Source organism: Muntiacus reevesi, chromosome 3 (genome assembly GCF_963930625.1).
Source record: "Muntiacus reevesi chromosome 3, mMunRee1.1, whole genome shotgun sequence".
Taxonomy (NCBI): domain Eukaryota; kingdom Metazoa; phylum Chordata; class Mammalia; order Artiodactyla; family Cervidae; genus Muntiacus; species Muntiacus reevesi.
The window spans coordinates 54,497,534-54,508,929 of NC_089251.1; the positions used below are offsets into that span (position 1 = coordinate 54,497,534).

The 11,396-nt window shown below is 39.2% G+C and overlaps 1 long non-coding RNA gene across 2 annotated transcripts; it reads right to left on the reverse strand.

Moving 5' to 3' along the window:
• Positions 1–820: 820 nt before the first annotated feature.
• LOC136164317 (uncharacterized) lies at positions 821–9,191 on the reverse strand. Of its 2 annotated transcripts, XR_010662336.1 has the most exons (4): positions 9,061–9,191; positions 8,694–8,810; positions 8,213–8,321; positions 821–2,836 (listed from the first exon to the last, which is right to left on the reverse strand). It is a non-coding gene; the product is annotated as an uncharacterized lncRNA (long non-coding RNA). The 2 variants fall into 2 exon arrangements; XR_010662335.1 differs by lacking the exon at positions 9,061–9,191 and having other exon boundaries at positions 8,694–8,994.
• Between the last annotated feature and the right edge of the window lie 2,205 nt (positions 9,192–11,396).

The following is an 11,396-nucleotide window of genomic DNA, read 5'->3' on the forward strand; positions in this document are numbered from 1 at the left end:
CTGACATTGAGTTTTGCTTTGGGAAAAGCTTAAAGATAACTGACCTTACTCTTTGTTCATGACTTACTTCTACTTGGATATACTTAAAATTCTTTATCTCTAAATTTCAGCAACTTTATCAATACATTCCTTAATTGCTGTATTGTTTAGGATTTAAACTCAGACAGAAACTCAAAGTAACAGTGGTTTTAAGGGAGAATGTATTTGTTTCTCATTTAATGATGTAAACTGATATAGCAGCAATGCTCTAATGAAACTGTTAGGGACTCAGGCTCTTTCTGTTTTGTTTTTCTACTGTCCCTAGGGTGTGGTCCTTGTCCACAAAGACCAACATGAATATTCCAGCCAATAGAAAGAGGACAAGAGAAAGGGAAGAGCACATTCCTTCCCTTTAAGGATATACCCAGAAGTGTATGCATGCATGCTAAGTTGGTTCAGTCATGTCTGACTCTTTGCGACACTATGGACTCTAGCTCACCAGGTTCCTCTGTCCATGGGATTCTCCGGGCAAGAACACTGGAGTGAGTTGCCATTTCCTCCTCCAGGGGATCTTCCCACCCCAGGGATTGAACTTGTGTCTCTTTTGTCTCCTGTATTGACAGGCAGGTTCTTTACCACTAGCGCCACCTGGGAAGCCCAGAAGTGTAAATATTAATCTTTCTCACATCCCATTGGTCAGAACTTGGTCATATGACCCTATTTAACTGCAGGGAATACTGCAAAATATAGTCTTCATTCTCAATGACTATATATTCAGCTAAAAAAGAAAAAAAAAACTACAATTATGGAAGAAGGGAAAATTAATACTGGAAAAAATTAGCAATCCTTGTTATGATCCATCTATATCAGTTTTTCCCTAGGATATGGTCTGTCCTTTCAATCTGTAGATGCAAATCTTTGTTTCAGGAAATTTTTCTTCTACAGCATCTATGAATATCTTTTCTATTCTATTGATAGAGTTTTCTACCTTAGGAATGTGGGTCTTTTTTATTTTAATCTTTGTGTTTATATTCGAATTCTTTGTACATGTCTTCAATTTGAATAATCTTTCCTCCAAATATTTTTACAAGGCTTTTTTCTGTTTCACTTTGTTTTCATTTGTGTTCTCAATTATATTCATTCAGAAAACCTTTTCAGTTCTATTTATTCCAGTTTTTAATGCTCCTAATGTAATAGTTACCCTGATGAAGCTGCTTTTTTCTTCCTTTCTTTCTAAACTAGGCCAGTCTGCTTTCCATCTCATTCTGTGCCCTTAGAATCTCTTCTTTGCACTCTTGCATCTTTCCTTGAGTGGTCCTGTCAAGGAGAGACTATTTCAACTACATTCTTTGAGGTCATGGAGAATTATTCACTTGACCCTGCTTCCTGAAGAAATCCCTCTTCTTTTTCTTTTTAAAATTTTACTTATTTTAATTGAATTATAATTGATTTACAATGTTGTGTTACTTTTTGCTGTACAGCAAAGTGAATCAGTTTTACACACATATACATCTTCTAAATATTCTTCCCCATTGTGGCTTATCCCAAGATATTGAAAATAGCTCTCTGTGTGATACAGTAGGATCTTGTCGTTTATCCACCCGATATGTGATAGTTTGCATCTGCTAATAACAAACTCCCAATCCTTGCTTCCCCCAACCCCTCCCGCTCGGCAACCACTAGTCTGTTCTCTACGTCTGTGAGTCTGTTTCTGTTTCATAGATAAATTCATTTGTTGTCACATTTTAGATTCCACGTACAACTGTTATCACATGGTATTTGTCTTTCTCCTTCTGACTTAAGAAGTAATCATCAGCTTTTCGCTTACTTGTCTCTCCTTTGGGAGGAGGAATGGCCACTTAAGATCTATGAGCAGAGTAAGGAAGGGGGACTTGAGAGGCTCCACCATTCAAGAGACAGATTTGACTTTTTTGGTCCCATTTTTAACATTGTGATACTGCCAGGCAGAAAAATACACAATTTTTCCTTACAATATGAGATGACAATATACATACTGTTTTGTATTCTGTTTCCTTCATGTCATATATCACAAAAATGTTTTTATATCATTAACTATATTTCTCCCACATTATTAAAGTAGTTTCATTGCATTCAGTTGGCATGATATATCATATTTTGTAACCTAATCTCTATTGGTGGACAATAGAGACAATCCCATTGTTTCCAGTAATTTATCATTGTAATCAAACTTGCATAATTTAAAATCTCTTATTGTGACTCTCTAGATTTAAAGCTAAAGTTGTGAAGGATCTCCTAGGTTCTCACTCTGTCTCTTTTTTATTGAGATATAATTCAGTTCAGTTCAGTCGCTCAGTCCAACTCTTTGTAACCCCATGGACTGCAGCACACCAGGCTTCCCTGTCCATCACTAACTTCCAGAGTTTGCTCAAACTCATGTCCATCGGGTTGGTGATGGCATCCAACCAACTCATCCTCTGTCGTCCTCTTCTCCTCCTGCCTTCAATCTTTCCCAGGATCAGGGTTTTTTTCCAATGAGTCAGTTCTTCACATCAGGTGGCCAAAATATTAGAATTCAGCTTCAGTATCAGTCCTTCCAGGACTGAATTTTCTTTAGGATTGACTGGTTTGATCTCCTTGAAGTCCAAGGGACTCTCAAGAGTCTTTTCCAACACCACAGTTCAAAAGCATCAATTCTTCGGCACTCAGCTTTCTTTATAGAAATAATTCACATGCCATTAAATCTATCATTTAAAAGTACACCTCTGTAGAGTTTCCCTGGTGGTCCAGTGGTTAAGATTCCATGCTTCCAGTTCTAGGGGTGCAGGTTTGACCTCTGGTCAGGGAACCAAGATCCCATGTGCTGTATGGAGCAGCACTGAAGATCATAAATAAATAAATGTACAGCTGTGTACTTCACAAATGTATAACTCAGTGGATTTTAGTATATTCACAGAGTTGTACAACTACCACTATCTATTTCCAAACATCTGCATCACCCTAAAAAGGAGCCTCATATCGATTAGCAGCATCCTTCCCATTCTTCTGTCCTTCTAGCTCCTGGCAACCACTAATCTACTGTCTGTCTCTATTTATGTGCCTATTCTGTACATTTCACATAAGTGGAATTATATAATAAGTAGTCCTTTGTGACTGGCCACTTTCATTTAACATCATGTTTTCAAGGTTCCCCCACATTGTAGCATGTATCAGCGCTTAACTCTTTTTATGGCCAAATAATACTTTATTGTATCAATATGCATATACATTTGTTTATCCACTCATCAGCTGATAGACATTTGGGTTGTTTCCATCTTCTTGGATATTATGAAAATATTGCTATGAACATTTGTGTACAAGTTTTTGCATAGACTTTTAAAGATTTTTTTATTATAGTTGATATACAAAGTTGTGCTAGTTTCTGTTGTTCCGCAAAGTGTATCAGTTATACATCTACATACATCACTCTTTTCTTGAGACTCTTTCCCCATATAGGTCATTACAGAGTACTGAGGGGAGTTCCCTGTGCTGGTCCTCATTAGTCATCTACCTTGTATTAGTAGTGAGTATTTGTCAATCCCAGTCTTCCAATGTATCCCTCCCCTCTCCTGGACATGTATTTTTCTTTTTTTAGTTTTTGTTTATTTATTTTTGGCTGTGCTGGGTCTTTGTTGCTGCTTGGGCTTTTCTCCAGTTGCGGCGAGTTGGGGCTACTCTCTAGGTTTTGGGTTTCTCATGGCAGTGGCTTCTCTTGTTGCAGAGCTCGGGCTCTAAGGTGCATGGACCTCGGTAGTTGAGGCTCCTGGGCTCTAGAGCACAGGCTCAGCAGCTGTGGTGCACCAGTTTAGTTTCTCCAAGGCATGTGGGACCTTTCCAGATCAGGGATCAAGCCTGTGTCTCCTGCATTGGTAGGGAGATTCTTTACCGCTGAGCCACCAGGGAAGCCCCGGACATATGTTTTTAATTCTCTTGGGCATACAGCTAGTAGTGTAATTGCTGAATCATACAATGGGGCAGACGTATTCTTAATCTTTGTGTTTCTAATTCAACATGACATCAGCAACATCTTTCCAATTTAGTTTCTATACACTGAATCTATAGTTTCCTGCTTGGTCTGGTCGTCACCTTGCTTTAAGGGGAGGAGGAAGGGGCCTTTGATCTATCTTAATGTTCAGCTATGTCTCTTGACCCACTTTACACAGTACTGCTTCATGGGGTCAGCAGACAGTTAAAACGCAATCTTCCTCCACTGGGCTAATTTAGGTGCCTCTCTCTACTCCATCTCTGTCTTTCAAAAACTGGTTGAAATTTCCCCTCTCCTGATATCTCCTGACTCCTGTGTGGGTTAGGCCCTTTTATATTCCTTCACTATCATTTTAGTAGGGTTTTGGGGGAGGGAAGTCTAAAAACAAATTTCCAGTTTGTTTAACCAGAAGTTGCACTAATTATGCATGTCTTTCTGGTCATGGCTCATCTCTGAAACAGACCAGATATTTGTAAAAAATTAGTTTAGAAAAAGATGAGGCAAGGAATCTGGACAGACAACAGTTTTAAACTGACCTTTTCTTTTAAACACGATATCAGCAAATTTGTTTTCTTCCTGGTTTTCAAGATTAAGGGAATCAGTGTGGTAATACTCCCTAAGACAGCCTTTGTGTTAGTCTGTTTGGGCTGTTCCAAAAAAAAAAAAAAAAAAAATATATATATATATATATATATATATATATATATATATATATATATATATATATATATATATATATATATATATATATCATAGGCTGGGTAGCTTAACCAACAAACATTTCTCAGTTTTGGAAGCTGAGAAGTCCAAAATCAAGGCACCAGCAGATTTGGTGTCTGGTGAGAGCCTGCTTCCTGGTGTACACACTGCTGTCCTCTCACTATGTCCACATAGGGCAGAAGTGGTGGGGGAACTCTGGGGTCTCTTTTGTAAGGGCACTAATCTCATTCATGAGAGCTCTACCCTCATGACTTAATCACCTCCCAAAGGTCCCACCTCCAAATAACAGCACACTGGGGACTGGGTTTCAACACATGCACTTTTAGGGACACAAACATTCAGTGTAGAGCATACTTTCTCATACCGTTCCCTCATTCCCCACTCCCATCTCCCCTTCTCCCAGCAGGTCCCCTCAGCTAAGAGTCAGGGACATGAATAATTAATATGGTGCTTATGCATGGCTTCTCCATTACTTCCACTTCCCCAATTCCTATGTCCTGTGGGGTGGACTGACTTCTCTGGAGTCTTTCCAGCTGCTCGCCTTATGGTTCTAAACAATGGGACCATGAAGATGAGCCTTCCAGAACACTGTCCTGTGTCCTTGCCTTTACTTGACAGTATACAAGTCCTTATGTCACTGAAGCTGGAGACAGGTACAAGAATGTTCAGTACCGAATAGCAAAAAGCTGGAAATGTACAAATGACTGATACCAGGAGGATAGATAAGTACACATATTCATACAGTTCATATTCATACACATACTCATACAATTCAACACATATTCAACACAATCTGCCAGCAAAAAATGAGTGAACTATAGGTGTGCACAGCAGTATAGATGGGTCTCAAAAACATACTGTTGAGTGAAAAAAAGTAAGTCACAAGAAGAATATATACCATATAAGTTCAATAAAATCCAAAAGCTTTCCCAAATTAAAATACATTGCAAAGGAAAATATTCATAAAGAGTAAAACTCTAAGAGGTACAAACTATTATGTGTAAAATAAACTACAAGGATATATTGTACAACACATGGAATAGAACAAATATTTTATAGTAACTATAAATGGAGCATAATCTTTAAAAATTGTGAATCACTATATTTTACAGCTGTAATTTAAGTAGTATTGTACAGCCATACTTCAATTTTAAAAAGGGAGAGAAAAAACTTTAAAAAGAGAGGGGAAAAAAAAAAGGAAAAGAGTAAACTTCTAAAGAAAACTAAGGGAATGATTAAGTAAAAATTCAGCAAAATAGTTACTGCGTGGAGGGAGAAAAAAAGGGGTGTGACTGGGGAAGTCCACATAGGATCTTCTAAAGCACTAGTTAAATTGGATTTTTAAAGCTGGTTGGCAGGTACATTTTATTGTTATTGTTAAACTGTACATATATGTTAAGTACATTCTTTTGTTTACATATTTCATAAAAAAATGGAGAGATTGCTTTCTTCTATTCCTTATCATTTAAAAATGGAGTTGCAAAAAAAAAATGGAGTTGCTTCTCTTCACTCTTTGGAGGGTTTTATGGGTGAGGAGAGAACTAAAAAATGCTTCCTCCACATGTTTTATCAATGACTCCTCTCTCCAGGGATCTGAATAACTCACATACACAATGTGTGAAGGCACAGGGCATTATGGGCCTTGGATTTCCATATAACACTGTAGACATCAGTGTCTACATCAAGAAGTTTCTGACATCAAGAAGTTTCTGATTTCCAAATGATTTAGTTTTGAAACCCTTGAAAGGAAAATGACTTTCATTGAAAGATGGCTTGTGTATTTGTTTGGAGTGTTCGTGCAACAGGGACAGAGGAAGAAGCTAGGAGGAGCTCACCTCCACCAGGGGCTTCCCTAGTGGTTCAGATGGTAAAGAATCTGCCCACAGTGAGGGAGACCTGGGTTCAATCCCTGGGTCAGGAAGATCCCCCAGCGAAAGGAATGGTTACCCACTCCAGTATTCTGCCTGGAGAAATTCATGGACAGAGGAACCTGGAGGGCTACAGTCCATGGGGTCGCAAAGAGTTGGACATGACTGAGCAACTAAATGACAAATGACGACAAGCAATGTTTTACCTCCATCTGGGCCTTGCTGACTCCCAGAGGAAGAGGGGTACAGAGAGTGGAGCAGGAGCCTGGGAGAAGAGGTGGTCTGTGGAGAACTGACTGACCCATGGCAAGGCTGGCTTGATCCAGGGCCTGAGAGAACCCACAACTACCCCAAAATGACATGACGCCTGTGGGAAGGGTCAATGATACCTTTCCCTACTCAGAAGCTGGATCTGTTCATGCCAGAACAAATTGCAAGTTGAGCGCCAAAGGCTCTAAGTCATGGCCTGGAAGAGCCTGCATGTCAGAGCTTGGTGAATAGACAGGGATGGGGGTGGAGTAGTTACCAAGAGAGGTCGGCAGGGCAGTGCTGGGGAGGGAATGTGGACTTTATCCCAGGCAATGAGGAGCTGTTAAAGGGTTTAAGTCAGCAAGAGGCAGGATAAGATTTGATTGAGAAAATACATAATGAAAAAAAATGCTAGTAAGGCTTCAGGAATTCACTTAAAGCAATCTGTACTGTATGAATCACATCAGCATCTATAATTACAGTAATGTCCATATGTGGGCACAATATGTTTTCATTCTACATAGAACACTTGGTGTGCATCAGGATTCAGAGACCATTTGCAAAATTCTGTGCCCACATCCTCTACTCCCAGGGCTAGGCTGTGGGGTTTCCCTGGTGGCTCAGATGGTAGAGTCCACCTGCAGTGTGGGAGACCTGGGTTCGATCCCTGGGTTGGGAAGATCCCCTGGAGAAGGGAATGGCAACCCACTCCAGTATTCTTGCCTGGAGAATCCCGTGGACAGAGGAGCTTGGCAGGGTGCAGTCCATGGGGTCGCAGAGAGTCAGACACAACTGAGTGACTAACACTAGTTAATGTTAATATTAAAACTGTTCTTCTTGACAGCAATGAACAGCTACTTCAGCTTCTTTCCTTAAGCTGGGGAGACCATGTCCCTAACACTAGCAGGAATGTTTGCCTTCCCATTTCCTATAACGGTTACAGACATCTAAGTCACGTAGTAGCTGTTACTTTTAACCACTTAAATATACACCCCCAAACAGGAGAGGAACTAATACCCAACACATATTTACACTAATTAGGATTGTTAGCAAAACTAATAACTAGTATTATGACACCAGTCTTGAATTTGCCCAACTGACTCTTTTAATCCTCACAACATCTGCTGAGGTAGTTGTTATTGCCATTGGTATTATATAATCTTAACTATAAACTTAATTATACAATCTTTCATTCAGTATTCACATGCTGTGGCATGATAAAGTCAAGCAGAGCAGAGAGTACATCTGTCATGTTTCTTCGTGGAGCCTTCCCTGGTGCCTAGAACAGTGCCTGGCACATGGTAAACATTCAAAATGTGTTTGTTGAGCAAATTTTGAGTCCCCCTTTTACACAAGTGACGACACCAAAGCTTAGAGATGTTAAATAGCTTACCAGCTATTAGGTCAGCAGCTAATCCCAAATCACATCTGTTGGGCTTCATCTTCTCACTGGCTCCCAAATTGTCAAATGTTTTATAAGGATCACATAGTTTGTTAAGTTCCTAGCAATTAAACAGAAGGCTATTGAAAGATTAATTGCCACCTTCTAAGAAATCTTAACCATTTGAGAACATAAGGCAGAATTTAGAGGTGAGCAGGAGGAGAATGGCTGTGTTTAAACTTGTCATGTTTTAGAAAGATCTTACATTGAGAAATTCACACCTGGCATTTGAGAACAAAAGCTGGCACAGAACTCGAAGGAAGTATTGTTAGGAATTTTCCCAACTAAATCTTCCTAAGCTTACTATCAATAAAGAGGGTGTTTTCATTTAAATAGAGATCATTATGGCTTTATAGCTCTTTCTCCTCAACTGCAACTTCTATTGGGCCAGAGTTCCAGTTTTCATGGGTCACTTGGTATTCATCATTCTTACCTTACTTGCTTGAAACAGCTGGCCAAAGAAGTCTGGGTCCTGATTCCAGCTCTTTCCCCACACCCAGATTGGCTTGGGAACAAATTCTCTTATAAATTTCTCAATAGTCCACGGCCCCTGGAGGAAGCATAAAAAGATAAGATTACCTTTACCCACAGAAAGGGTATTGAAGCAACTTGTACAGGCTACCTCTGGTGAGAGAGGGAAGTTAAGTCTCTGAGAAAAGACTCCATTGGGAGTAACAAGTCCTGTCCTATTCCCACTCCAATTATTTCTAGGCAGGAGTCCAGCCCAGGCTGTAGGGCAGACCCTCAGCCAGACGATGCAAGGGCAACTGATGTGTGAGCGGACAGGTATTAATATTTACCTCAATCAAGAGAGAGTCCAGACCCTTTCCTGGTTCTGTCATCCAGAACGTGCCTAGACAGGAAACTGCAGAACACTGGCTTAAGACAACTGACATTCTCTCCTCGCTGCAATGTGGGTAGTGATCAGAATGCAAAGGTTTCGGAAACTTGAATTTTCTGTAGTTTCAGTAACTAACATTGCATAGCTTTTTGATAATCTCAGAACCATTTCTTTTGTTTTTTAAACTGTATTTGTTTATTTGGCTGTGCTGAGTCTTCATTGCTACCAGTAGGCTTTCTCTAGTTGTGGCAAGCCAGGGGTTATTCCCCAGTGGCGGTGCACAGGCTTCTCATTGCGGTGGCTTCTCTTGTGGCACAGCACGGGCCCTAGAACGCAGGCTTCGGTAGTTGCAGCACACGGACCTAGTTGCTCCGAGGCATGTGGAATCTTCCTGGACAGGGATCAAACCTGTGTCCCCTGCATTGGGAGGTGAATTCTTAACCATTGGACCACCAGGGAAGTCCCTCTGAGCCATTTCTGATGTGCAAAGTATTTTCACACACACTTTCTACTGAGGTAAGCAGATCGATATTATTATTCATAAATTAGAAATGGACAAAGAGATTATGTTATTTGTCCAAAGACATGTCATTCTCCCCAAAACCAGCCTCCTGGTGGACTGTTGCTCAGTCATGGTGTTTGGCTTTTGTCCCTCTTCAAGTCAATCATCTACTATTTTTACATCATGAGTTCTCAACCTTTGGTGTACCATCACTTAGAGAATCTAATCTACTCTCACATTTGCAAGCATGTGCGGGCACATACACAATTTTGTATTAACTCTCAGGACTCTCAGAGATCCCCTGAAGACCATGGACACAAGGTTGAGAATCTTTCTTCTAGAATTAATAAGTATGAGACCGAAAGGATGTAATTACCAAATGTAGTAACGAACTGTATTGTCTCATTCTGAAATTCAGCTACAGAACACATCTCAGGGACCGCTAGAGAAATTTGAATATGGAATATATATATACTAAATTTCATTAAAGAATTTTCTCAGGTGATATTAGGATAATTTTCTTTGATGTAATGATGGTGTTTATTTATGAGGATGCTTAAAGATTTTTAGGAGATAGTTAGTATTTGTTTCCTGAAATTTATTTATGTATTTGGCTCGTGATTATTATTTATTTATTTAATAATCCTGATTCTTATTAATTAATTTATTTGGGTCTTAGTTAAAGTGCACTGGTTTAGTTGCTCTGCGGCATGTGGGGTCTTAGTTCTCTAATCAGGGATCAAACTTTGCCCCCTTCATTGCAACGTGGATTCTTAACCACTGAACCACTGGGAAAGTCCCAGTACTTAAGTATTGAGAGGTGAAATATCATGAAGTCTGCAACACGTTTTCAAATGGTTCAGAAAAAATATAAAAAGATACAAGATTTAATAATATGACATTTGCCAATATTACATCATTTTTAATCTATAAGAACAGCAATTACATTTGATTTAACCTAGTTTACAAAGAATATATAGCAAACTATTAGTAGTTTAGCCTTGGTGGTGATATATGCATGTTCACTGAAGAGTTCTTTCAACTTTGCTGTACATTGGAAAGTTTTCATAATAAAATATTGGGGTAAAAAGTTTCTGTTTGTGGTATCTTTCAAATCTACTCCTCTGTTAGTTATCTATTCCTATGTAAGAAATTACCCCCAAATTTAGTGACTTAAAACTACAAATATTTCTAGGTAAATTAAAAGCAGAGACTTTCCAAAAGAATTGAAAGCAGAGACTCAAAGAGATATTCATAGATCCACATTCATAGCAGCATTAGTCACAATAGCCAAAAAGCAGACACAACTCAAGTGCCCATCAGTGGATGAATGAAAAACCCAGGTATGCTATACATACAATGGAATACTGTACTTCAGCCTTAAAAAGAAAGGAATTCTAACACATGCTATAGCATGGATGAACCCTGAAGACACTGTGCTAACTGAAATAAGTCAGTCACAAAAGGACAAATAGTGTTTGATTCTACGTGTATGAGATAGCTAGAGTATTCAAATTCATAGAGATAGAAAGTACAATAGTGGTTGCCAGGGGCTGGATGGGAGAATGAGGAGTTAGTATTTGATGGATTTGGAGTTTCAGTTTGGGATGATGAAAAAGTTCTGGATATGCATGTGCTGCTGATTGCACACTATAAATATACTTAATGGCAATGAACTATACATCTATAAGGGTTAAATTGGTAAATTTTATGTTATGTATATTGTACCACACACATCATCAACCCACCAACAAAACATATATCGTCTCACTGTGTGTGCATGCTAAGTCACT